General features: G+C 41.1%; 1 non-coding gene across 1 annotated transcript; it reads right to left on the bottom strand.

Moving 5' to 3' along the window:
• Nucleotides 1-5,248: 5,248 nt before the first annotated feature.
• On the bottom strand, nucleotides 5,249-5,355 carry LOC143672234 (U6 spliceosomal RNA). Its single transcript, XR_013169703.1, has one exon. It is a non-coding gene; the product is annotated as a U6 spliceosomal RNA (small nuclear RNA).
• Between the last annotated feature and the right edge of the window lie 530 nt (nucleotides 5,356-5,885).

Raw genomic sequence — 5,885 nt, 5'->3', positions numbered from 1 at the left:
ACATTAAAACCTACTGGGAAGCTACCCTCTGGATTGCTAGAGGAACTTGCTGGGAAGCTGCCTATGGGCATTGTGGTCGCTTGAAGCTTCGTACCCCAGAAAAACATGTTCTTAGTTTATTCCTGTGGGCGTGAACCCGTTGTAAATACGACCTGTTGATGAGGTGACTTCAGTTAGGGTATGGCCCAACTGACTCAGGATGGGCCTTAATCCTATTACTGGAGACCTTATAGGGAAGGCCACAGAGAGAGAGAGAAGCCATGGGAAATAACCAGAAGCTGCAAGTCAACAGAACCTAAAAGAGGAAGGAGAAGCCAAGAGAGGCTGTCGTGTGCATTGCTATGTGACAGAAAAGCCAAGGACCGAGGATCGCAAGCAGCCCACCCCAGAATGCCATAGTCTTCTAGAAGAAAGCCTCACTTCGATGGCACCTTGAGCTTGGACTCTTCCAGCCTCAAAATCATGGGCCAATCAATTCCCATTGCTTAAGCCAACCCATTGTGTGGTATTTGTTTTGGTAGCCAGAGAACTGAAACAGAAGTGCTGATGAAACTGGGAAGCCACCTGTGGGAGAGCTGCTGAAAATTGCTGGGGGGTAGAGTGCTCTGGCTATTTCACATGCCACTGGCCAGGGTGCATTGCAGCAAGAAAATAAACAAAGCCTGTCAGGAAGAAGAGCCTCTTTCCCCTGCCATGTACCTCCAGGACCTTCTACTGACAAAGTCTGACATCAAACCATCTGGCAAAGGAGAAATGTTTACATGGTCCAGCTCCAGCACCACAAAACAGGGCAAAGAAGGGTAGATTTGGAGGTGAGAGGCAATACATTGATATTGGCACACCTTTGTATTTGTAATTTCTCTTGAATGCTATCAATGTTCTAAGCACCTTGAGGGCAAGGACAGTATCACACACCCCCTTTCATGGTTTATATGGCTTTTAACATAGTGCTGACCACATGCAGTAAGTACTTGGTTGACTGTAAGTAAGATTTCCTTGACCTCTTATTTGGCCAGTAGTCTAGGAAGCCGATGGCATCATCTTCTCCCTTTGTGTTACCCTATTCTGAAATCTAATGACAGAGCAGCTCAACCATGAGTGAACAACAGCTGCTACCAAGCTAGCAATTTCCAACTGCAAACCAGGCTGTGATTTTCTCCTCAGTTATTATGCCATCTTGGATGTCATTCTCAAAAACACTGCAGCCAAGCTGGGGCCAATTGTGATTGTGTTTATTAAACTCTCCCTTGGTGGGAAACAGCATTGTAAACTGCTGGTTCTCCCAAAGTCAATTCCTACTCAGGCTTCCAAGGCCAGCCCATCAAGGAAGTATATTCCGTCATGTACCACTTTCTTCTAAGCACTTAGATGGCCCACAGACCAATTCTTTCAGAAGCAGATAGGATGACTCAAACTGCACAAACCTGCTTTCTGGCCAAAAGGATGAGAGTGCAGTCTAAGAATTTCTTCCATTTTCATGTATTGTTTGGCTTCTAAAGGTCTTCAAAATCTTGTTTTGTGTGAACCCATAAAACCCTCAGTATGTGGGCTCTATTCAGTAGCCTACTCCAAAAATAGGGTTACCTAACCATAATTTAATGATATCTGTATTCCTCTCCACTCCTCCCATGTCCATGATTAATTTATGATGATACTTTTTCCTTACCCTGAATATGAAACACTTGCCTCAAATATCAGTCTAACCCCAGTAATTGTGGCCCATGTGGCTTCTTGGGAGGCAATGTGGTTCTGGTTTTGAGTTAGATGAATTTGTATGAGCTCAGATTCTGAGCCCTTGGGTATCTTACCTACCATCTTTAAATCTCAGATTCCTTCTTGGTAAATCAGGGCTAATGGATGGAAATGAGGCAAGTTACCTCCTTCTTTAAATATTGGTTTCCTCCTTGATAAATTGAGGCTAATAATTATATCTATTCCATAAGGTGGTTATGAGGATAATGTTTGTAAAGCCCTTAGGCAGTAAGTGTTCAATAAATGTCAACTGTGTTTATATCACAAATCAGGCAGTGCCAATCTTTCTAGTCCAAGCCACCATCATCTATTTCTGAAATGCCTCAATGGCTTCCTAACTGGTCTTCATGCTTGTGTTCTTTTCTAGAGTCTAATCACCACACAGCATCCTGAATAATCCTTTCTAAAACATAATCCAGGTCATATCACTTTCTTATTCAAAACCCTACACAGGCTTACAATCATGCTTTGAACAAAATCCAAAGCCCTTACCATGGCCTACAAGGCCCTACATGATTCTGCCTCTGCCTACTTCTTTGATCTCATCTTCTATTGCTTCCCTCCATTCCTCACTTCCATCTGCTACAATATTATTGCTTTTCCTTGACAATGCAGGCATGTTCCACCTGAGGTACTTTCTATAAGCGATTCACTCTTCCTGGAATGCTCCTAACCCAGATATTCACATCTCACATGGTTTACTCCTGAATTTGATTCAGGTCTCCCCTCAAATGTCTTCTCAGACAGGCCATTGTATGTGAAATGGCTCCTACCTCCCATCCATTGGTCTTTGGTCCCTTACTTTACTTTATTATATTCATGAAAGTTATTGGTACCTGACATTATTTTGCATATACTTTTTATTTCTTTATGACATCTTGTCCTATTGAAATGTAAGTTCCATGAAGATAGGCACTTTGTCTTTTTCACCATAGTATCTCTAGTGCCTTGACATAATTAGGTGCTGCGATGGTTAGCTTTATGTGTCAACTTGGCCAGGTAATGGTGCCCAGTTGTCTGGTCAAGCAAGCACTGGCCTAACCATTAATGTGAGGACATTTCATGGACTTAAATCATCAGTACATTGATTGCATCTGTGACTGATTACATCTAAATCAACTAAGGAGAGTGTCTTCAGCAAGGAGAGACATTTAATCAAGTTGAAGGCTTTAAAAGGAGAAGTGATGACTTCAGCAGTCAGAAGAGAGGATTTTCATTTCTACTTCAGCCAGCTGGCCTCTCCTTGGGAATTCATTGAAAATCTTCATCAGAGTTGTCATCTTACAGCCTGTCCTGTGGAATTTGGACTCGTGCATCCTGACAATTCATGAGACACTTTCATAAAATCTCACATTTACAGATATCTCCTGTTGGTTCTGTTTCCCTAGAGAACCCTGACTAATACAGCTGCATAATAAATGTTGAAATAAGGAGTATTATTGCTATGATTATCCTTGACTTTGAGTCTTTTGTGGGGCTTTGTTGGAGTGCTAATGCCCCTAATAATGGCCAACTGAGCCCTTTCTTCGTGATAGGTTTAAATCCTAGCTGAGATTCCCAGAAATGAGATACGCTGCCTGGTTGGGGAGAGATGAGGTTTAAGAAAAGTAAGGAGGGGAAAGAGATGCTGATGGGAGATATGGGAATACCCCAAAGAAAAATCTTCATCCAATTTGTTATTTAGTCTAGAGCTATCCTTGGATGCGTTCTCAAACCAGGATTTTATATGAAACTCCTTTTCTCTGTCTCCCTTTTATAAATCTACTTTTACTATGCCTGCACAACATAAATATAATGTCAATTGCTGAAGAGAAGCCAGTTGTAACATTTTTCAAACTGTCTGAAAACAAAATAGAAGAACTCAGTTTTGTTTTTTTTTTTACTTTAGCAATGGAATGGAAACCAGGCCCTAGTTTATCATCAAACAAAAGAAATTTAAATACTAAATAACTGTGAAAGTATATACCAGGGATTCTGCAAGTCTACTCCTAGGAATACTGTGGTTCAACTATATGAAGTTGCTGATGTTCAACTGTTTTTTGACCTACTAAAATATCAGCTTCATATTGTTCAAACAAATATGTTTGGCAGTATTAAAATTTAGATATTATAGGGGCAGGCCGCGGTGGCTCAGCGGGCAAGAGCGCTTGCCTGCCGTGCCGGAGGACCCCGGTTCGATTCCCGGCCCCAGCCCATGTAAAAAATAAACAAACAAACAAAATATAATAAAAACAAGAAAATGTTTAAAAAAATGTTTCCCTTTCTTCCTCCCTTCCTTCCTTCTCTGTCTTTCCTTCCTTTCCTCCCTCTCTCTTTAAAAAAAAAAAAAAAAAAAAAAAAAAAAAATTTAGATATTATAAAACTCAGAGTCATAAAGTTATAACTATCTATTTTTTCATTTTTAATTAGAAAAATTAGCCTGTATGAATGTGTATGAGTCAGGCTAGACTAGATTATGCTGCAGTAACAAACATCCCCCAAATCTCAGTGGCTTAACACAATAAAAGTGTATTTTGCATCATATTACATGTTCCAATACAGGTTAGGAAGGGGATCTGCTTCACTCAGTCACTCAGGTACACCTTTTTGTATCTGCACCATCTGGATCATATGGATATTCTGAAGGATGCTACACAAACAAAGACTAGAGAATTAAGCAGGGGTATTTTCGGTGCTTTAATCCAGAAGTGGACCGCATCACTTCTGTTGATATTTCATTGGCTAGAGCTGGTCTCATGGCTCTTGAAAGTGTATCTGCATCTTCCATCCTATTGCCATCTTAGGCCATCCTTCCACAATCTTTGTTTTGAGTTCCCCTCAACACAAACCACAGTGACACCCTGGAAGGCCTGGATGGCTCTCACTTCTTAGATGGTTCCTCTGGCTTATTCTTAACATAGCTTTTGTGGGATTTCCTTTAATACTCTGTGGCTGGAAAGCCAAGGGAGACTCAAGTTTGGTGGGAGTGGGATGGGGCGAGGGAGAGAATGAAGTATAGGGAGCCATGTTAATTCTCTCTGCTTAGTTACAACCTGCCACCATTTCAACCCTACCTCTTCTACCACATGTTTGCCAAGGGACTTTACAAGAAGTTTTTCTTTTAGAAAGATCTGGGGATTTCTATTACCCTTTCCCCATGAATTTTTTTGTGGAGGGAAGCATGGAGAGTAGGAGGGAGCTGAGAGAACAAAGTCACACTCTGGCTCCAAACTCTGTTGCTCTTTCCCCCTAATCTTACTCAAGTTCATTCTCTCAGGGCTCATTTCTTCTTTATGTGGCTAAGAAATGCTATCATCACACAGTCTTCAACCTATGATTCAGATAAAAATTCTGGCCTTCACCTGGACCCTGATATGAAAAGCCAAGTTGTTAAAATCTCCAAACTCTTTTTCTCCAGAAACCTAGCTCTTACAAAGCAAGAGCACTTTGGTTTTTAGGCTATTGTCCCTGCTAAAAATTTAAACCCTCTATTTTATTTTTATTGATTTATTTATTTAAAAACATGGAACGCTTCATGAATTTGCATGTCATCCTTGCACAGGGGCCATGCCAATCTTCTCTGTATCTTTCCAATTTTTGTATATGTGCTGCCAAAGTGAGCACTAAACCCTCTATTTTAAATTAAGTTTAATAATGACTTTGTTTTAAATTGGTTCTACCATAATCTTGGGGCATGCTTGACAGTGATTAAATGTGTGAAGGGCAAATCATGGGGCTACTAAGGACCACTAAAAATTACTGAGAACAAAATACAGGAAACCTCATGACACGGAGACCCCCAATTACTTGAATTTGAATAGTAACTGGTGCTGAATTCTCCAGTTTGCCATGCCGTGCTTCACTTATCATGCTACCTGTCTGTACTTTGGGGACATTTGGGTCTATGACTGTTGTTCTTAAAAGACAAGGTCTTAGACAACCTGAAGGGCACATAAGCAGCAGAATCAATCTAGTGCTCCCAAGCAGAGCGCGAGAGTGTGGAATAAGTAGGTCAGAGAGCTGTAAAATAAGGGACTTCTTTGTTCTGACCCATATGGATCATGATCAAGGACAAGCTGGCATGATGGAGGTCTCTGAGGAGCCTGTATGGACAGACGACTTTAGGAACCAGATTGCCAGGTCCTCCGTTCCCC

This window comes from Tamandua tetradactyla, chromosome X (genome assembly GCF_023851605.1).
Source record: "Tamandua tetradactyla isolate mTamTet1 chromosome X, mTamTet1.pri, whole genome shotgun sequence".
Classification (NCBI taxonomy): domain Eukaryota; kingdom Metazoa; phylum Chordata; class Mammalia; order Pilosa; family Myrmecophagidae; genus Tamandua; species Tamandua tetradactyla.
This window is presented reverse-complemented; position numbering and strand designations above follow the sequence as displayed.